At 49.4% G+C, this 21,946-nt stretch overlaps 1 protein-coding gene across 1 annotated transcript in view; it reads right to left on the bottom strand.

Annotated features, from left to right (window-relative positions):
- NTN1 (netrin 1) overlaps window positions 1–17,088 on the bottom strand; it is a 232,809-nt gene extending 215,721 nt beyond the window's left edge. The window contains exon 1 of the mRNA XM_074388169.1: window positions 17,036–17,088. The gene's annotated coding sequence lies outside the window, so the exon portion shown is untranslated. The remainder of the gene's footprint in view (window positions 1–17,035) is intronic.
- Window positions 17,089–21,946: the final 4,858 nt, after the last annotated feature.

The following is a 21,946-nucleotide window of genomic DNA, read 5'->3' as shown; positions in this document are numbered from 1 at the left end:
TCCATTCTTGCCCGAAGCCCCTGGGGTCCGGCAAGCAGGGGCTACTCGCCCGCACCCCTACGGATGTCACCGTGCTTGAGCCTGTCTGTCGGGAACGCGGCTTCCTTCTGGTCAGGGGAGCTGCAGTCGGTGGGCAGGAGGCTGAAGGGGTAGGAGGGCGGCAGCACTGGGACGATGGCCACCGCCCCTCCGAGACGGGCCTGCCTCGCCTCAGGCGTGGGACAGCCAAGCCCTCCGCAGATCCCCTGAGGCAGGCGTTTTGGTACTTCCTCAACCGAATTTTTAAGGGTGCAACACTCTGTACAATCTCATGGGACCACCACTACAGCTTTGATGTTGTATTAACTCCATTTTGCAGATAAGAAAACTGAGGGTTCCGGGAGCTAAAGATACTCGCTCAAGATCAACCCCCAAGTAAACATCAAACCCAGGAAGAGAAGCCTGGACTCCTTCCACTCAGGGCACTTGTCAAATGGATAACCCTACCGAATGATGGTGTCATGGGGCATCTGCAGGGCCACCCGGCCTCTCTTTGCCTCATTCTCCATCAAAAAAGACTAAGGACAGTGACTGCATCCTTTGGCCATCTTGCAACAGCAGCCAGAGAGCTCTGGGAAAGGAAATACACTGGGCCAAGACTTTGGAACCAAATCTCCGCTGGTTTATTTGTTACTTGCAGATGTGTGGTCCGGTAATAGACCCAGATGAAAAGCCCCAGGTCCTGGTTCTGGCCCAAGGGCTGCCTTGCTGCCTTAGCTCCATTAAGTGTCTCATTTTGTCTTATTGGCATTTTCATAAGCGCTGAGAATCTAAAAAGAGGCCTCTGGGCTCGTCTGGCCCAGCTCCGTCTCCTTGGAAGAAGGCCTTCCCCAGTCTCCTGGAGAGACGGCCACCCAAGCCAGTTCTTCCCGGAATGGGAGCTCACCGTACCCCAAGAAAATCGATCCATTCCATTGCAGGACAGCTTCGATTCATCTTCTCACCCCCGGATAGCACTGCAGCTTTGCCTTCTTGTGCCGTTGACCACACTCTGCGCTGTTTATTTATGCCTTGCCTCGCCTTGTGGCAGACAGGATTTTAGGTGACTTACAAAGGTACATAAAATATGACAAAATCACATAAACTAAAAGTGAGGTCAAAGGAAATAAATGAAATGGTTCACATGGCGGCCTGTGAAATCGCAATGGTATACTGAAAGGCAGCATAGCTCTTAGGAGGAAACACTTGCAGCCGGGGTACCTGGGTTCAAATTCTGCCTCTGCTGTGTGACGATGGCAAGTCTGTACCTTAGCTTCCTCCGTCTGTACAAGGGAGATAATACTATGTACCCCACTGGGCTGTAAGCATCACGTGAGCCGACACACTTGAATTTTTTTTTTTTTTTTTGAGGTGGCGTTTCACTCTTTTTGCCCAGGCTGGAATGCAATGGCACAATCTCGGCTCACTGCAACCTCTGTCTCCCTGGTTGAAGCGATTCTTCTGCCTCAACCTCCCGAGTAGCGGGGATTACAGGCATGTGCCACCATGCCTGGCTAAGTGTAATTTTTAGTAGAGACAGGGTTTCTCCCTGTTGATCAGGCTGGTCTCGAACTCCCAACCTCAGTTGACCCACCCACCTCACCCTCCCAAAGTGCTGGGATTACAGGCATGACCCACTGCACCCGACTTACACACTTGAATTCATTATAGCTGATGAGATATATACATACATATTGCAGTTCAGTAACACAAATAAATATGCTTTCTCATATATGCAAATGTAAATATGCATAAAGCCAGACACCAGGTACATGCATATAGAAATGTTACCTGTTAGTATGAGATTGCTCAATCTATACAGAAATTTTAAATCATTTAAAGAACACAACTTCAGGGAAAGATGTTCATGACATATTATAAAATGAAAAAAGCAAATTAAAAACATACACAGTATAATCTCATTTTTATTTTTTAAAAAGTATGCATAAAAAGACAACACAGTTAATAGTGGTTACCTCAGAACAGTGAGATTACGGGTGATTTTTAAAGAATCTTTGCTTGTATGGTCTCAGTTTTGCACAGTAAAATATGAAGTAAGAGAGCAAAGAAAAACCAAGAAAGGAGACAAAATCAAGATGAGACTACAGGTGCAATGCACCCTGGAATGCCCTCGTCCCCTCTTCTGGGTGGGCCACAGATTTGTCCCTAAGCTTTCCTGCAGCTAAAATGTAAGGGAGACCTTGTTCATTACACAAGTCCCAGTGTCCATGAAATAAAAACAGATCTGCTGCTCAAACAAATCACAACGATTCTTGGTACTGAAATCAGATAGGAATTTCGCCTGGGTGGGGGTTGGCTCCGAAAGAGAACACAGTGTGGGGTAATGAGCGAACGTCCCTCCAGTCACAACAGTGAGCTCTGTAGGACACTGTCTGTGACCCCCTGAAAGTATACCAAAACCCAAGTCAGGAAAAGACATTCCAGCAAGGAGAGAGGGAAAAGAAGCAAATCGAGGTGCTCAGCTGGCCACACACCAGCCTGGGGTACATTTTGGAGAATCTGCAAGACGGGATGGTGAGGCGCTTTCCAAGCCTTCCTCCTGCTTGTTGTTTCTGTCCACAGAGCATTTGTGTGTGTGTGTGTGTGTGTGTGTGTGTGTGTGTGTGTGACGGAGTCTGGCGCTGTTGCCTCGGCTAGAGTGCAATGGTGCGATCTCAGCTCACTGCAACCTCCGCCTCCCAGGTTCAAGCAATTCTCCTGCCTCAGCCTCCCAAGTAGCTAGGATTATAGGCACCTGCCACCACACCTGGTTAAGATTTTTGTATTTTTAGTAGAGAAGGGGTTACTATGTGGGCCAGACTGGTCTCCAACTCCTGAGCTTAGGTGACTCACCCGCCTCAGCCTCCCAAAGTGCTGGGATTACAGGAGTGAGCCACCGCGCCCGGCCTGTGTCCGCAGAGCTTCCGATGGCCCTTGCATGGCAGGAAGTTTGAAGTGGCCCTCGCTGGAGTGCAGCTTTTCTATGTTGTCAGCTGAGCTTAGGCCGGGGGTCTGCAGGAGAGGATAAGCAGGGACACCTTCCAGTTTTATTGTGGTCACTTAGGTTTAAGCTTATCGTCATTTAGTCGTTCCTGGTGGGCAGGACTGTCTCACTCACCTTGTATCCAGGAGGTCTGGAACCTTCTGTAATACAGTGGAACCTCTCTACATCCATTCAAAACTCGCCTCTGTTAAGTCTGCAGGTGGCCGAAACCCAACCCTACACAGCAGCCCAGATCGAGGCTCTGTACCTCTTCAGATTTTTGAAACTAGTCCTCTATCATCCCTCAGTTTTATCTCTTCTGGGCAAAATGTTCCCAGTTATCTTAATGTTTTCCCATAGGACACTGTTTTCTGACCACTCTGCAGCCTCTCCTATCCACTCTAATTCATCAGTGTCCTTCCCTAATGCAGCCTGCCTTTAAGGGGACAAATGAAAAAAACAGATGTCCAAGTGTTGTGAGAGCTTCTCAAAGTGGCAGTGATAAATACACACCCTCGAAGGCATGTCAGGCTCTGAGCAGCGGGATGCACAGAGCAAACTGGAGTGCAAAACGCAACAGTGCGGATCTCGGGTGAGAAAGCAAATCCCCAGGTGTTTCTGCAAGGAATGCGTTGAGAGGAGGAAACACCATTCCTGACACACAGTCTTACCCGTGAAGCCAGACAGATCACCCTTGGAGGGGGAGAATGTGGCAGTTTCAAGAAAACTTTGAAGTAGCCAGAGCAGGAGGGGGAAAACCAGGAGATGAGGGTGCTGCAGAAACCAATGGGTAAGAGTGCTGCAAGAACAGAGGGGTGCTGAGCAAGGCTGAGTCACACGCCCTAAAGGTCATGATAAGATCTGAAACAAGTCCTTTGGATCAAACTACAAGGAAGTCATTGGTGACCTTGACGGAGCGAGCGGTTGCAGGGAGTGGTAGGGACAGAAGCCAGGCTGCCTGGGGTTGTGGAGTGAACGGGAGGTGAGAAAGTGGAGATAGCAGGTGTAGACAACTTTCCAGAAGTGTGAATATAACTGGCAGGAAAGATACAGGGCCACAGCAGGAAGGTGACAGAGGATTGAGGGAAGGTTGGGATTTTTTATTGTTGTTTGTAAGATAAGGCTATTTGAACATGCCTAAATGTTGATAGGAACTGGAGCCAGCAGGAGGAGAGAGGTGGAAGACAGATAAAACCACGCTTGTAAAATTGGTGGTCAGGCGGTCGCCAAGTGTCTCTTGTTTCAATGAAATAGGAAGTGACACCATCTGCTGAGGGTGGGGGAGGAGCTGGGAGCACTGGAGGTTTGAGGTCATTACAGAGAAAAGGATCATGATTGCTGGGCAGAATTAAAGGCCCCATTGAAGTTGGTGACTATGAGAAAGAATGGCTGCCAGCAAGGCCATGGGACACACATGTCCCCTCCCCCAGCAGCGTCCAGCAGCCGCTGTATAGGCCAAGAGAAAAGAGACAGTTGGATTAATCTAAAGTTGAGGGTGTTTTCCAGGAGGTGGGACAGAAGGAACAGGGAGTGGGTGGCTGATGTGATGGACCAGGGTCACAATGCTAAAGAGAGAAGGAAAGCAGGCCAGGATGGAGGAGGAAACCGGCCAGGGGGCTAGAGCCATGCCGTTCAATGTAACAGCCAGTCGCCACATGTAGCTCCTTGAACTTCAACCCGAATTAATTACAGTGAGCAACACGGAGAGCTTCGTTGCCTAGTTGCCCCTAATTTGGACAGCGCCAATGAAGAAAAATTCCCTCGTCACAGAAAATTCTGTTGAATCGAGCTGATCTAACGGATTTGGGAAAAGAAAAGACATGAGGTGGGGATTACGGAGGAGACTGGTCCGAAACTGGAGGATTCCAGAGGTGGAACAGCTCTGGGGGAATGCCGTGGCCTTCCCAGGACAGCGAGTGGGGTTTTCTGCTGTGAGGCAGAGGGGAGGGTCCTGGGTGGGCTGTCCACCTGGGCTCTAATGACCTTTGGAACCAGCATCACAGTTTGGGGCAGAGATGAAGACTGACCAGTGCTGGTGTCTTCAAAGAAAGAAAAGAGTGAAATCAACTAGGAGGTCATTCTAAGGATGAGATGTAGACGGTGGGACAGCCACATGGTTCTGGCCTTAAAGGAACAGGAGTTTTGTGGGTTGGTTGGTTTGTTTTGTTTTTGTTTTTGAGATGGAGTTTCACTCTTGTCTCCCAGGCTGGAGTGCAATGGCACTATCTCTGCTCACTGCAACCTCCACCTCCCAGGTTCAAGCAATTCTCCTGCCTCAGCCTCCCCAGTAGCTTGGATTACAGGCACACACCCCCATGCCTGGCTAATTTTTGTTGTTGTTTTTGTGTATTTTTAGTAGAGATGGGGTTTCACTATGATGGCCAGGCTGGTCTCAAACTCTTGAATTCAGGTGATTCGCCCACCTCAGCCTCCCAAAGTGCTGGGATTACAGGCACGAGCCACAGCTCCTGGCCAGGTATTTCATTTTGCTGTCGTTTTAATGAAGAGGGAAGGAGCATTGGAAATGGAGTTGGATAACAGTGCCCCGCTCCTGGGCATCAGGGATGTGTGGTTTGAAAGGACAGCCTGCCTGAAGAGGGCTGCAGTGCAACCGGGGTGAGCATGAGGGTGGGAGGAGCAATTGGTGCACAGGGTGGGGATACAGGGGAGAGTACACTCCAGGGACAGGGGCACCAGATGGCACAGGCTAATGTTTGTGAAGACGGAGGACCGGAAGACGGCAAGGGCTTAGGAGAAAAGGGATGTGACCAAGGGTTTTCCTTTTTATTTTTTTATTTTATTTATCATTATTATCATTATTTGAGACGGGGTCACTCTGTTGCCCGGACTGAGGTGCAGTGGTGAGATCTCTGCTCGCTGCAACCTCTGCCTCCTGGATTCAAGCTATTCTCCTGCCTTGGCCTCCCAAGTAGCTGGTATTAGCCAGGCCCCACACCTGGCTAATTTTTGTATTTTTAGTAGAGATGGGGTTTCACAATATTGGCCAGGCTGGTGTTGAACTCCTGACCTCACATGATCCACCCACCTCAGCTTATCAAAGTGCTAGGATTACAGATGTGAGCCACTGCACCCGGCCATGTTTTCCTTTTTATTTATTTATTTATTTGAGATGGAGTCTTGCTCTGTCACCAGGCTAGAGTACAGGGATGTGATCTTGGCTCACTGCAACTTGTGTCTCCAGGGTTGAAGTGATTCTCCTGCCTCAGTCTCCCGAGTAACTGAGATTACAGGTGTGTGCCACCACACCCAGCTAATTTTTGTGTTTTTAGTAGAGACAGGGTTTCACCATATTGGCCAGGATGGTCTAGGCCTCTTGACCTTGTGACCTGTCCACCTCAGCCTCCCAGAGTGTTGGGATTACAGGCGTGAGCCACTGTGCCCAGCGGGGTTTTCCTTTTTAAATCAAGCATTATGTGTAATGCTTACTGTGTGCCAAGCATCTACTAAGCACTTTGGTAATCCTTAGTTCACCATCTTCATAAAAACCTTGTAAGACAGGTATGTTATTGTGTCCATTTTACTGGAGGAGGAAACAGAGAAGTAATTTGCCAAAGATTCCATCACTGGTCGGTAGAGAAGCAGGGTGTGAACTAAAATAATCTAGGTCCAGAGTTTGGAGCTCTTAGTCAGAACATGTAGGTGAGATGGGCTTGACTGGGTCTCCATCAACCCTGAGAGGAAGGATGGGCTTCTGGCCTACCAAGAGCATGAGCTGTGGCCTGGAGAGACTGTGTTGCCTTTTTTTTTTTTTTTTTTTTTTTTTTTTTTTGAGACAGAGTCTTGCTCTGTCACCCAGGCTGGAGAGCCGTGACACAATCTCGGCTCACTGCAACCTCTGCCTCCCAGGTTCAAGCGATTCTTCTGCCTCAGCCTCCCCAGTATGTGGGACTACAGGTGTGTGCCACCACACCTGGCTAATTTTGGTATTTTTAGTAGCGACAGGGTTTCACCATATTGGCTGCTCTCAAACTCCTGACCTCGTGATCCACCCACCCCAGCCTCCCAAAGTGCTGGGATTACAGATGTGAGCCGTCGCGCCTGGCCCTGGATTATGCTGCTGCTGCTTCTTTCTTCTTCTTCCTTTTTTTTTTTTTTTTTTTTTTTTTTTGAGACAGAATCTCACTCTGTCACCCAGGCTGGAGTGCAGTGGTGTGATCTTGGCTCACTGCAACCTCTGCTACCAGGGTTCAAGCGATTCTCCTGCCTCAGCCTCCCGAATAGCTGGGATGACAGGCGCCTGCCACTGCACCTGCCTAATTTTTGGAGTTTTAGTAGAGATGGGCTTTCACCATCTTGGCCAGGCTGGTCTTGAACTCCTAACCGTGTGACCCACCCGCATTTTTTTTGTTTTTGTTTTTTCATATCTAGAATTCTCAAGTCTGTCTACCAGATCTCTTTCTCTGGAAGAACTAGGGACATTCTTTCATTTCAAGGCATCTAAAGCCAAGCTGACCTGATAGGCTGCATGGAGGATGACTCAAGGAATCCCAGGTCTCTGGACAGGATTTCAGGAGATGTGACTGTCCTGGAAAAGGTTTTAGAACAAGGGGAGCAGCCCTGTCTAGTGGGAAGGGTTCCTGGAGATATCCATTTCCCCAATATTGTTTATCTGTATCTTTGGCTCAGGCCTCCCTTTTGCAGGCATCTTGGCTGAGGACTCAGGAGCTGGGTGTAGAAGCCCATACAAACCCCAAATCCTCCAAATCCTTTAATCTACCAGGGCTCTTTGAAGGGGTGACAATGCCTGTGGATAGGGGGAACCAGCAGATGTAATTTATTTTCATTTGCAAAAAGCTTTTGACAAGGTCCCACCCCAAATGCTATTAAAATAAAGAAAATGGGTCACCATGGGGGGAGGCTTTGTCATGGATGGAAGGCTGGCCTTGAGGAAGGAACAAAGGGTCCAAATAAAAGGAGGTTGTTCTGGGTGGAGAAAATAGTGGGGGGCCTCTGACCCAGAGTTGGGGCTCAGCTCATTCACCATTTACACAGAATCTGAAGGAGGGAATGCCCTCAGTGAAACCTCAAGTTTTAGAGATGACACTGGACCGATGCTAAGTGCAAAAGGATGAATGGGAGAATCTCAAGACCTTGTGTGAGTGGGCCAGGGGACAGTTTAGCAGGGGATGGATCTGGGGAGACATCATTTAAAATACTCTTAGAGTATGAAAGGTTATCAGTGAAGATGATAGAAAAATATGTTACTTTAGGACTCGAATACAAACTGTTTCCTTGAGAGTGTTTCTCTGGAGAGGTGGTATTGGCATTTGGGATAGGAAGAGTCTTCCCTGGGCAGAACAGTTCTGGCTACCACCCACGGGCCATTTAGCGTTCCTGACCCCTGTCCACTAAATGCCAGCAGGTTCCACCCGCCCCTGACACACACTGCACGCACCACACATTAGTCATTATGACAACCGAAAAATGGTTCCTTGAATATATGTATTCCTCTTTACAGAGCCATCCCACCCCCATTCTGATTTACTTGAAATTGAGACCAATATGCCAGGCGTCCCCAAACTGCGGCCCCCTGAGGCCATTTATCCGGCCCCCCGCTGCACTTCAGGAAGGGGCACCTCTTTCATTGGTGGTCAGTGAGAGGAGCACAGTATGTGGCGGCCCTCCAACGGTCTGAGGGACAGTGAATTGGCCCCCTGTGTAAAAAGTTTGGGGACACCTGCAAAATGCTATTAAGAAAAGTAAAAGAAGATAAAAAGCAAACTACATGCTCGGGAAGAGAACTGGAAATAAAACAGGATGCATTTAGGATCTTCCGAGAAGTTCTAGTTATCCCATCTCAAAATCCTCGTGGTGGCTGAGCTGTGGTGCAGCAGGAGCACCAACAAAGCAGAGGAGGCAACAGGATGTATCAGGAGGGGAGGTGGATTTCAAGCAGGTACTTGCGGAGGAGCTCCCTAAGAAGGATCCCATAGAGCAGAATGAATGAAGTGAGGAAGGGAGCTCTGGGGACAAATAGCATTTGTGGGAAGGGTGCATTCAGCCTGAGGGGATAGCATATGTCAAGGTAGCAAGACAGAGCTTGTTTTTTTTTTGTTTTGTTTTGTTTTTGAAATGGAGTCTTGCTCCGTTGCCCAGGGTGGAGAGCAGTGGTGCGATCTTGGCTCACTGCAACCTGGGCTCCCAGGTTCAAGAGATTTTCCTGCCTCAGCCTCCCAAGTAGCTGGGACTACAGGCATCCGCCACCACCTGCAGCTAATTCTTGTATTTTTAATATAGCTCAGATTTCAGCATGTTGGCCAGGCTGGTCTTGAACTCCTAACCTCAGGTGATCCACCTGCTTCAGCTTCCCAAAGTGCTGGGGTTACTGGCGTGAGCCACCGCACCTGGCCCAGAGCTTGTTTAAGGAACGAGATAGGGAGTGGTAGGGGTGAGCTCAGAGGGGAGGCTGGGAGCTAGACCAAGCAGGGCCTTGCAGGTTTTGATGGGGAATTTGAGCTCATCAAGGTCCATCTTGGATACCTTTAAGGCCCAGGTGCCTTCTTTTCCACATAGCTCTGATCTTCTTAGCGTCTGAGGGAGGAACTGTGTCTTTTCCCTCTGAATCCCAGCATTTAACAGACTGCCTGGCACAAAAATAGGAGCACACTACAGATTAATCAACTAAAGGCCACAGAATTACGGACAATTAAAGGTGATGACCAACTTTGTGCAGTATGCTACAAAATGCTCCCCTCAAAAGATATCCATATCTTAATCCTTGGAAGCAGTGAATGTGGGCATAAAAGGGTCTTTGCTGATGTGATTAAGGGTCTTGAGATGGGAAAATTGTTGTGGCTTATCCGGATGGACACTAAATGCAATCACAGGTGTCCTTACAAGAGACAGGCAGAGGGAAATCTGACAAGAAATCTGAGAAGGCCGTATGAGATGGAGGCAGAGATTGAAGTGATGTAGCCACAAGCCAAGGGATAGTGGCAGCCTTGCAAAGCTGAAAGGCAAGGAAAGGATCCTCCCCTACAGCAGGAGTCCCCAACCTGGACCATGAACCACTACCAGTCTGTGGCCTCACACAGCTGGAGGTGAGCAGCTCTCAGCTCTTGGGCAAGAAAGCTTCATCTGTGTTTACAACCCCTCCCCAAAGCTCGAATCACTGCCTGAGCTCCGCCTCCTTTCAGATCAGCAGCTGCGTTAGATTCTCCTAGGAGCAAGAGCACTACTGGGAATTGCACGTGAGAGGGATCTGGGTTGCATGCTCCTTATGAGACTCTAAGGCCTGATGATCTGTCACTGTCTCCCATCACCCCCCAGGTAGGACCGTCTACTTGCAGAAAAACAAGCTGAAGCCTCACACTGATTCTACATGATGGTGAATTGCATAATTATTTCATTATACATTACAATGTAATAACAATAGAAATAAAGTGCACAATAAATGTAATGAGCTTGAATCATCCCAAAACTATCCCCTGCCTCCAGGTCCATGGAAAAATTATCTTCCACAAAACCAGTCCTTGGTGCCAGAAAGGTTGGGGACTGCTGCCCTATAGCCTCTGGACAAAACAAAGCCATTAACTGCAACTCACTGATACCAATTTCAGACTTTCAGCCTCCAGAAGTGTGAGGGAATAAATTTCTGTTGTTTTAAGCAACGATTTATGGGAATTTGTTACAGCAGCCGCAGGAAACTAATATCCCAGCAAATCTCAGAAATGCCAAAATTAAGAGAGTCTTCTTCAAATCTTAAAAGACAAGCTTGGGGTAAATGAAAGGAACCAAATGAGAGGCCACTGACACGCTGGTCTTAAAACATTCCTTAAGTCTTCCTTTGGGTTTTCTTCTTACGGGAAGTGACCACATCTCGCTGCTCCTTCCCTCCCCACAACACTGAGTTCAGAGCAGTCAACAGAAGCTTGCCAAGTACTTGCTGTTTGTATTAAGGTATTGTAAACCTCTTTTCTAGAGGCGAGGGTTGCAGCACCCTTTACAACGCAGATCATAGTCCAGAAGTAAGTGAACAGCCTCCCTGGACATTTGAAAGAACAGTAGCCAAGACACAGGGGACTTCAGTCCACAGGCACTCCAGGAGTTCTTCATTTACAAGACTTTATAACCTTAGGTCAGACATCTTCTGTTCTTCCAGGGGACGGGAGAACCACAACTTAGGATCCTTGGGGACATGGTGACAGCTGAATACGGATACACTCAGAAGTGACAGCTGACAGTCGAATCCATCCCAGCCACCCAAAGGAGCCAGGACTGGTCCTACAATCACCAAAACTTCCCGAGGGCATTAGTGTTTGAGAGCCCAGCAGAGTTAGAGAAGTACAGAGGCAGCCTTTAGCTAGCATCGTGTCCAAAGCTCCCCAGGTTACCAGCGAGGAAACTGACGTCAGGGAAATTGAGCAAATTGCCCAGGAGCTGATGTTTCCAAAGATGGTTGTGAGTCATTGAAATGGGTTGTGGGTCACTCACTCAGCCACACCTAGGGAACACCTGCTGCATTCAATTCTGCTAACTTGGGAGGGGGGAAAAAGTCATGATTTTGATGGAAAAATGTTTTTCATGAAATACGATTCCATAAAAAGTTTCTATGCTTCAAGGAGTAAGCTACTGTTAACTGCAAAAATCAATTACGTAGAACAGCTTATTTCCCCCAAATGTCAGTAAAATGAGGTATTGCTGGTTTATACATCCCACAGAAAGAAAATTTAGAGGACTTAACTCCAAGGAAGAAAACAGACATGGATCACCGATTCCAAACAGATTGGGTAAGTGCATGGATTATTCAACCATAATGAGATGTCAAAGGAAACTAGGATTTGTGGGGGAAGGAAGGAGCATCTCCCTCACCCATCGATGCTGACGTCAGGCAGGAGCACTGCCATGCCAGCCCCTGGAATGATGCCAGAAACTACGCACAAGGTAGGATGGACATGATCTCGCTCAGGGAGCCACTTCCTAGCCTCTGGCCAAGCACCTGGTTTATGGAGTCTCCCAGGGAGCCCTGGTTTCCAGCTCTGTTTGCAGGGAGCTCCATGGGTGGTCAGCAGGGTGATGCTGGCCCAAGAGGACTGTTTGGATTGTATTTTAGCCATACATAGTCCCCTCCCTGAATATCTCTTTGATGCTGGGCAAATTGCTACACCTAAGTGTCAACTTCCTCTTCTGAAAAACGTGCATAGTAATCTTCCTTTCTGTTTCTCCTGCCCTCTCTTCCTTCCATGGATATTAGGAGTATTGAGTAAAAAGCATATGCAGAAGATCCTGAAGCAACCAAAGTCCTGAACAATGTTTATAAAGTTGCACAGACGGCCAGGTGCGGTGGCTTATGCCTGTAATCCCCGCACTTTGGAGGCTGAGGCAGGCCGATCATTTGAGGTCAGGAGTTCGAGACCAGCCTAGCCAACATGATGAAGCCCCATCGCTACTAAAAGTACAAAAAAAATCAGCTGGACATGGTGGTACATGCCTTTAATCCCAGCTACTGGGGGTGGCTAAGGGAGGAGAATTGCTTGAACCCAGGAGGTGGAGGTTGTAGTGAGCCAAGATCACACCACTGCACTCCAGCCTGGGTGACAGAGCAAGATTTCATCATAAAATAAAATAAAATAAAATTGCATAGAACTAGCTAATCCAGTGATTCTACCATCACCAAGGTTACCACAGGGCAAACAGAGATCATGCACAGGACTGTGACAACTGGCACCACAGAGACGCTGGGCTGTAGTGTTACTGAGCATCAATAATGTGTCATTAACAAGCCACCAATACTAAGACAATGACAATGAATAGTAAATATCAATACAAAGTATCCACTTCAGCTCAGGGTCAGGTAGAACACTCAAGAACAGAGTCTAAGTCAAGTGAATTGACTCACACCTGTCATTCCAGCACTTTGGGAAGCCGAGGTGGGAGGACGCTTGAGGCCAGAATTTGAGACCAGCCTGGGCAACACAGCAAAACCCTATCTCTACAAAAAAAATAAATAAATAAATAAATTAAAATATTTGCTAGGCATGGTGGCTTGCACCTGTGGTCCCTGCTACTCAGAAGGCTGAGATGGGAGGATTGCTTGAGCCCAGGAGTTGGAGGTTACAATGAGGTATCATGCCATGGCACTCCAGCCTGGGTGACAGAAGGAGACCCCATCTCTAAAAAGAAAGATAGATAGAAAGAAAGAAAAGTGTGGAGTCTTGTAATCACAATCGTGCTCATAATTATAACCATGGTGGCTAGCATTTCTTGAGCACTTAACTGTCAGGTCCCGTTGAGGGAGCTGGTATGCTGGGTCTCGGTCAGGGGACTTGGTGAGGCAGTGATGGTGGTGAAGAAGCTGGAAGTGAAATTGAGCAGCTTCTTTTCTTAGGGAAGCCAGGGAAAGAGAGGATAAGCCAGAACCATAGGCCCCAACAGTGGGTGCTACTAACATATCTTTCTTATTCCCTACTGTAACCCTGAGTACCCAGCACAGAACTTGACATGTTGTGATCACTCAAAAATATTTGCTAAATGAACACAGAAGAGCCCTGCCAGGACATCCAAATGCAAGGAACCTGGATTTCTCGTGTCCAGGGCCATATCCGGGCTTAGCATTCGTTGGGTTAATTTGGTTCTGCATCCATGAACCTTGGTTTCCCATCAATTCTTCTCCCACATAAATAAGATTCATGTTGCCTGTCATGTTGGCCTGGCGCTAGAACTTGGATGATGTTCTTAGCGTCATCAAAATCTCACAATCGATGATGTACACACACACACCTCACACCTCCTGGCTCCAGACTGGGACTCTGGCCTTTTCACTGGAGCCAAGGCCCCTCCCTGCACTGGGTGTCCGCTCAGCATCCAAAGAGCTCAGGAGACCGCTACCTCCTGCCTGGGCCCCCTCAGCGAAGATCTGATTTTCTCATCATCTGGATAGTCTCAGCGACTCGCAGCAAAGGGATGAACCAAGCTGACCTTTCTGGAGGTTTGTTTAAAGCAGAACAATGTTTGTCTTGTCCAAACACTATGAATTACTCCAGAGAAGCCTGCCCAGTTTTACAATCTGCAGCTACAAACGGCTTACATAAATAGGGACGTGTCCCTCCCCTGTCCCTCCCATCCCTGGGTGCCTGATGGCTTCTCCTCCCCCTACCCACTCTCTTCCACTTTTCCAAGCCTTCTCTTTGCCCCCCACCCCCTACTTCACACCTCCAAACCCCAGCATGCTGAAGGGGCAGGTGCTGGTGTTCTGGGCCACAGCTCGCACCTGGGTTATTGCTGGCATGGGTACCCCTCCGGCCGGCTGCTCTGTCCCTGGTTCGGGCAGGTTTTCCTTGCCAAGGGGGGCCTCTGGGCACATTTATACTGTCTGTGTGGGGCCTGCGGCATGCAGTGTTAGGTCCAGCTGTGAAAGCACATTGGTAAGAGGAGGTCCCTGGGTTTGGGGGCTCAACATCCAGGCAGCCTGCGGTGCACTCTGGCCTCTCCTCATCTGGCTGGGTGCACAGTTCACCCCCTGCTGCTCCCTCATTGGCTGCACATTCTGGAGGATACTGAAGCATCTCCTAGAAAGAGGCCTCACCCGCTATGGCCTCCAGTCTGGGAGGACACCGAAAGGACCGTCCTGCAGATCACATGTGAGCCACGTAGAACAAGCAAAGCCCATGGCCCCGGGAAAGACGGGGCTGCTATGGAAAGAGACCGATTTGGGCTGCATTCCCTGAAATACGGTCCTTATATCATCTGCCTCAATATGCTTCAGGATGCTTGTTTAAAATGCAGCCTTCTGGCCCCCTCCCCAGACCTAGGGAAGCTGTGGGGCAGTTATGGGGAGGAAGAGAGGAGGTTGTGTGTATGGGGAGGGGAGTCTGATGCCCAGAGTCTAAGATTCACTGTCTGCCATGAAATCCATTCTAGCTCAAGCCCTCTAATTAGCTGGGTGACAACAGCAAGTCACTTTAGGCCTCAATATCACTATCATTGTTAATGGCTCTAGAATCTTCGAAAGGATGCTTTCAACTCTTACAAAGTGTGGTTTCAAGGAGAGCTGGATACCAGAACCCCAAAGACACGGGGCGGGTGGAGGCAGCCTGAGAGAAAATCTGGAAGTCTCTAAAGCTCCGAGAAGAGATGTTGGTGAAGACCAGGAGACCTGCCGGGAGGCGAGCGAGACTGGTGGTGAGTGGTGGGAGTGGCACCTGGGATCCTTCTGCTGAAAGTCCCACCACTTGGGGTCACATGTGATCTCGTTTTATCCTTGTTTTGCAAATGAGGAAACAGGCTCAAGGGGAGGAGAGACTTCCACACAGAAGTTGATCCTAGTATGGGATTCCATCTCCCCTACACACCTGGGCATCTGGCCATTCCAGAAACTCGTCGTCCCAGCTGTGTTGGGCGCCATTTCTGCCTCTCAGCCGAGCTAAGATTTCCCTCTAGAGCTGCAGCTCTTTCTCTTCTCCCAGTGGCAGGGTTCCACTGAGTGAAAGGGCCCAGGGCCACGTCCGCCCGGGTAAGGTGGATACAGGCTGAGCCCCGACGGCGGGAAAATCCAGCGCCTGGAGCTTCACCTAACTGAGGCCGAGCCAGCCCTGCCCACTGGAGGCGCCACAGCCTGGCTGGAGGCGCTGGCACGGCGCGGTCCACGGGATTAGGGCTGCGGCGGGAGCGCACGATCCCGCTGCACCAGTGGGCTGGGGGTGTCACAACGGGAAGACCCCAGCATTCAGAGTCCGTTGACCGTTTGTGCCCAACACTCAGGGCCTCACTGGATCCAGAAGGATCAGAGGATAAAGCCTCCGTCACCCGCTCAGCTGGATCCTAGGGTCAGGGCAGGGGTGGCGAGCAGGAGGCCAGGGAAGGCACCGGGTCACCTTCCAGGCCCCGTGGGCGAAGGGGCTGATAGCACAAGGAACCCGGAATAAAAGTCTGTGCAGGTCGACCCCGTTTCTACCATCCATGCGTGTGTACTGAACTCCATACACAATCTGGGAGACCCCAAAGCTGTCTGTGCAGCCTCGGACACGCTCCGCACGGTCTGGGCCACCGGCCCCTCTGGCGAACCTCGGGGGTTTCGGACAGATGCTCCCGAGCCCCAGCTCCAGCGTCCGCGCTTTGAGCGAGCTGCGCCTCCTTGTAGTTGCGCGTCTGATTTTCTAATCAATCTCTTTGTCCCCTGCGGCCTTCACCCGAGTCCCCAGTTTCCCCGTTTCCCTCGGCCCCCGCCTGGGTCCCGCTCTCGCCCGACTTTCCCGTCGAAGGCACTCGAGTGAGTGATTCCCGGGAGCCGAGGCCGAGGCCGGCGGGTCCGCGGCGCGGGCCGGGGCTGTATGGAAATGGCCAGAGGAGCCGGCGGGCGCGGCGGCGATTTATTCTGGGAGTGACAGCCCCTTTGAGCGCTCGGCGAATGGCATTTTCTGTCTGTGAAAGCCTTTCTTCCCACCTCTGTTCAGATTAGCCCGGGGGATGAATGCGCCCATTATCCAGCCCGCTGACCATTCTGAAACGCCAAATTAATTACTAAGCACTGAATCAGGCGCCGGGGCCGGGGCACTGGGAGGTGTGAAAATAGCGAGCGGCTGGAGATGGGGAAAGCGAGGGGCGCAGCGCCGAGGGGGCCGGGCGGGGTGGCCCGGGGCGCGGGCGCGGCTGGGCCGGGGCGGGCTTGACCGGCCGCCGTGCGCGACCGCGGGGCGAGCAGGCTACAAAGGACCGGGGCGGGCAGAAAGGCTCGGAGCCGGGGTCGCGGCCCGGAGCAGCCTGGGGCTCTCCGGGACCGCGGCCGGAGCGCGCCAAGTGCGCAGGACTCAGGGCTGAGGCTTGGGCGTGCGCCCCGCGCCGCGCGCTGGTGCTTCTCCACGCGCCGCCCCGGATGGCCGCCCCCAGACGGCCCCGGCCCGCGGCCACCCAGCCATCCCCGCGCAGGCTCTGCGCCGCCCCAGCTGCCCTCCGAGGCCTTTAAGAAAACTTGGGCGCCGCCCTCCGACCGCAGCCCCAGCCGGAGCTTCCCGAGCGCGGGGTAGCCGCGGGCCGCCCCCACCCGGCCGCGACTCGGGATCCGCGGGCGGCACTTACCTCCCCGAGGCGACGGCGGCAGCGGGAGGCGAGCTCTCGGCGGCTCCCGCTCGAGTGCGCGGGGCACGGAGGAGCGCGCGCCTTTAAGACTCTTCCCCGAGACTCCGCCAGGTGGTGTCACGCCGGCCCGGCCCTCGCCACTCCTCGCCCTGCGGCCACCCGGCTCCCCTGCCCAACGTGAGCAGAACCCCGGCCTCCAGCTCGCACCCGGCGCCCCGCTGCGCGGGCTTCAGAAGAGTTAGCCAAGATAGGATGCGTGTAACTTGGGACACACAGCTATCCAAGAGAAAGCCACCCAGCCTACCCACCCTGGCTTTGCTTGGCCTGAGGGTTGGAGAAGACTTTTTTTTTTTTTTTTTTTTTTTTTTTAACCGAGTGCTGGGGATAAAAATGGGGAGGAGAGAGCTGAGAAATCTGACCCAAGGTCGTGCGATCGTGTCCCCACTGCCATCACCAGCCACAAACCTCAAGTCCATGCCAACTGGTCCTTTTGCCCTTCATCCAAGATGGTCCGCTGACACGCCTCCCGCAATCACCATTAAAATGGAGAGATAAAATAGAGGGAGAACTGTCGCCACTTAACGCTAGGGAAATGCGTCATTCACACTCCTGCAACTTCGAAAAGTTTAAGAGGACCCGAGGGATGGCTGAAGGAACTCCACATTCATCAGGCGAGAAGCAGGAGCCGGCCTGGGAATCCCCAGCACAACCCTCCCCGGGCGAGCCTCCTCCAAGCTCTGGGTTCGTGTGGCAGTTCACCCGCGAGGCCCGCGTCTGAGAAGCTCTGCCGAGCTCAAGGCTGCTGGAGGACACGGGTTTGCCGGCATAAACTAGGATTCTAGCTTCAGGCCATTATTAAAATTTTACATCATATGATTTTTCTTTCAAGAATCATTTTTTGACATTGGCATTGTGATTTCAAACAGCAGTAATAATTAACTCAGTTTTTCTCTTTTTTTGGTGGTCGGGGGGTGGGGCGGGGGCGCAGGGTCCGGCTCGGTCATCCAGGCTGGAGTGCAGTGGCGGGATCGTGGCTCACAAGCGATCCTCCCATCTTAGCCTCCCGAGTAGCTGGAACCGCAGGTGCATGCCACCACACCCAGCTAATTTTTAAAACATTTTTTATTTTGTAGAGACAAGGTCTCACTGAGTTGCCCAGGCTGGTTTGGAACTTTTGGCCTCAAGCCATCCTTCCGTCTTGGCCTCCCAAAGTGTTGGGAATACAGGTGTAAGCCACTGCACCCAGCCTTCTAACTCAGTTTTTCTTTCTACGTCTTGCCATTTTTATTTTTTATTTTTTAACGTAAATGACTTCCTCATTCCTGAGTTCCTTATTTTGATTGATTTCTCACACCACTGAAATGCTACTTTGAGTAACCCTTGGGGGAAGGGTGGCTGGATGATGGATTTTTTGAGTCTTTGCATGTCTCAGAATGTCTGTTAATTTATACACAGGCACTAGTTAGATATAAGAGTCTAGGGCTGTCTGGGCGCAGTGGCTCAGGCCTGTAATCCCAGCATTTTGGGAGGCCAAGGTGGGCAGATAGCGAGGTCAGGAGTTCGAGACCAGCCTGGCCAACATGATGAAACCCTGTCTCTACTAAAAACACAAAAATTAGCCAGGTGTGGTGTCACATGTCTGTAATCCCAGGTGCTTCGGAGGCTGAGGCAAGAGAATCTCTTGAATTCGGGAGGTGGAGGTTGCAGTGAGCTGAGATGGCGCCACTGCACTCCAGCCTGAGTGACAGAGTGAGACTCTGTCTCAAAAATAACTGAATAAATAAATAAAAATAGAGTCTAGGGTCATACTCCTTTATTTACACGTGCAACTCTCTAAAACAGGGATATTGCTAACGAACATGAAGTGCTCACTTTGTTCTGTGGCTGATGTAGCAGAGGATCCGTAACTGTGACTATCCTCAATTAGTTATTGATTCACTGTCTTTTTTTTTTTTTTTTTTTTTTTTTTTGAGACAGGGCCTTGCTCTGTCCCCAGGCTGGAACTCAGTAGTGTGATAATAGTTAGCAGAAGCCTTGAACTCCTGGCCTCAAGGGATCCAAGCCTTGGTCCAAGATGGTCTGCTGACACGCCTCCCCAAATAACCATTTAAATGACTGAGGTGAGATAGAGAGCCATTGCCTCCTGTGTAGCTGGGACCACTATCATGCCTGGATAAATCTTTGATTTTTTTTGTAGAATCAAAAAATCTTTTTGATTCTTTGTTGCCCAAGTTGGTCTCAAACTCCTGGGCTCAAGAAGTCCTCCTGCCTTAGCCTACCAAAATGTTGAGTTTACAGGTATGAGCCACTGCACCTGGCATCTTCTGGTTTTATAGTTAAAGAAATTTCTTCTGAGTTTTATAGAAGACTCTGGTTCTCTCTCTCTTTATGCCATCTGGCTTTAATTTCCTTTCTTAAAAGAAAAAAAAAATCTACACGTTCTGTTTCTGCCTCCTTTCCTAATAGTAACCTTGAGATAGTTTCTTATTCTCTTATCATGTTCATTGTTTCGTCTACAAAATGAACAAATTGGACCACATGGTTGTTGTGATATCATCCAGCTTCAACAGGCTGGGAGTTTACTTGTCTATGATTAAAAAGCAAGAGCCCTGCCACAATGAAAAACCAATTCACAATGATTAGGATGGCTATAACAAAAAAGACAGATAATAACAAGTATTGGTGAGGATATAGAAAAATGGGAACCCTTATACACTGTTGGTACGAATGTAAACTGGTGCAGCCATTGGAAACCCTCTAGAAGTTCCTCAAAAATTAAACGTGGAGTTACATATTTACATATGACCCAGCAATTCCAATCCTAGCAATACATCCAAAAGAAATGAAAACACATGTCCTCACAGAAACTTATACATAAATGTTCACAACGGAATAATTCACAATAGCCCTAAACTGGAAGCAACCCAAAAGTCCATCAACTAATAATTGGATAAACAAAATGTAGTGTATCCATACAATGGAATATTATTCAGCCATTAAGAAGAATAAAGTGCCGGGCGCGGTGGCTCAAGCCTGTAATCCCAGCACTTTGGGAGGCCGAGGCGGGTGGATCACGAGGTCGAGAGATCAAGACCATCCTGGTCAACATGGTGAAACCCCATCTCTACTAAAAATACAGAAAACTAGCTGGGCGTGGTGGCGCGTGCCTGTAATCCCAGCTACTTAGGAGGCTGAGGCAGGAGAATTGCCTGAACCCGGGAGGTGGAGGTTGCGGTAAGCCGAGATCGCGCCATTGCACTCCAGCCTGGATAACAAGAGCGAAACTCTGTCTCAAAAAAAAGAAGAAGAAGAAGAAGAAGAAGAACATATTTATACATGCTGCAAAGTGGATGAACCTTGGAAACATTATGCTAAGTGAAAGAAGTCAGTCAAAAAATACCATTGTGTGGTTCCAGTTATAATGAAATGTCCAAAATAGGCAAATCGACAAAGACACAAAGTAGATTTGTGGTTGCCAGGGCTGGAGATAGAAATTAGAGGTATGGGGGGTGAATTCTAATAGAAATCTGGTTTCCGTTAGAGTTGATAAAGTTGATTATGGAGGGAGCCAGGCAAGGTGGCTCACACCTGTAATCCCAGCACTTTGGGAGGACGAGGCAGGTAGATCATGAGGTCAGGGGTTCGAGACCAGCCTGGCCAACGCTGTCTCTACTAAAAATACAAAAATTAGCTGGGTGTGGTGGCAGGTGCCTGTAATCCCAGCTACTCAGGAGGCTAAGGCAGGAGAATCACTTGAACTCGGGTGGCCGAGATTGCAGTTAGCTGAGATTGCGCCATTGCATGTCAGCCTGGGTGACAGAACAAGACTCCGTCTCAAAAAAAAAAAAAAAAAATTGATTATGGTGATGGTTTTAGAACTCTGTGAATATACCAAAAATGATTGAATTGTAAATTTTAAATGGATGAGTTGTATAGTATATGAATATCTAAACACAGATGTTATGTAAATAAAAAATACTCATTGAACACTCAATACCTGTGTATTGAATACTCAGTACCTGTGTACTTTTCCTTCATGAAGCTTACAACATAATTAGGGATTCAGCCATTCTAGACCCCTTGTTGCCAAAAATGAAACACCCTCCTCATACACTAGGCACAAAGATGCCTGTGACCCATACGATGGCAAGACTCTTCTAGTCCTTACCATGTCCTAATACCTACGTATTCTCTTTCTAGTCTTCTTTCTCTCTGTCTTTGTAATCCTACTGCCATGAAAGAGATGGCTGAAGGTAGCCCTATGTTCACAGTACAGCCTTTGACTCTCAGAATAGTGTCTCCCAAGAGAGCAGCTACTTGCAAGTCCATATCAGACTGATTAATTTTTAAATATTATTATTATTATTATTATTATTATTATTATTTTGAGACAGGGTCTCACTCTGTCACCCAGGCTGAAGTGCAGTGGTGCAATTTCGGCTGACTGCAACCTACATCTCCCTCACTCAAGTGATCCTCCCACCTCAGCCTCCAGAGTAGCTTCGACTACAGCTGTGTGCCACCATGCCCAGCTTATAGCAGAGTGATTAAAACAGCAATTGTGGAGCCAGACCACCGGGCTTTAAATTCCAGCACTGCCTCTCTACTCACTACTTGCCTCAGTTTCCTTACGTGCAAAATGGAGATAAGTGACTATATGGCATAAAGATATTGCGAGTACTGCATGAGTTAATATACATGACATTATATATGTTAATGTATTTATATGTTAGTGTAAAGCAATGGCATGTGGTAGGCACCCTATAAGTGCATTAGCTGATAATATTCATGTTATTATTGCCTACTCATCTGCAAAGGAAGGCTTCAACGCATCTCACCGATCTGCTACTTTCCCGTAGTCCACCAGGTGGCGCAGGCGTACCACCTCGGGCAACAAAAATGGCCCCTGGG

The sequence above is a fragment of the Saimiri boliviensis genome, chromosome 17 (genome assembly GCF_048565385.1).
Source record: "Saimiri boliviensis isolate mSaiBol1 chromosome 17, mSaiBol1.pri, whole genome shotgun sequence".
In the NCBI taxonomy this organism is placed as follows: domain Eukaryota; kingdom Metazoa; phylum Chordata; class Mammalia; order Primates; family Cebidae; genus Saimiri; species Saimiri boliviensis.
The sequence above is the reverse complement of the archived record's forward strand: the minus strand, read 5'-3'. Positions and strand labels throughout refer to the sequence as shown.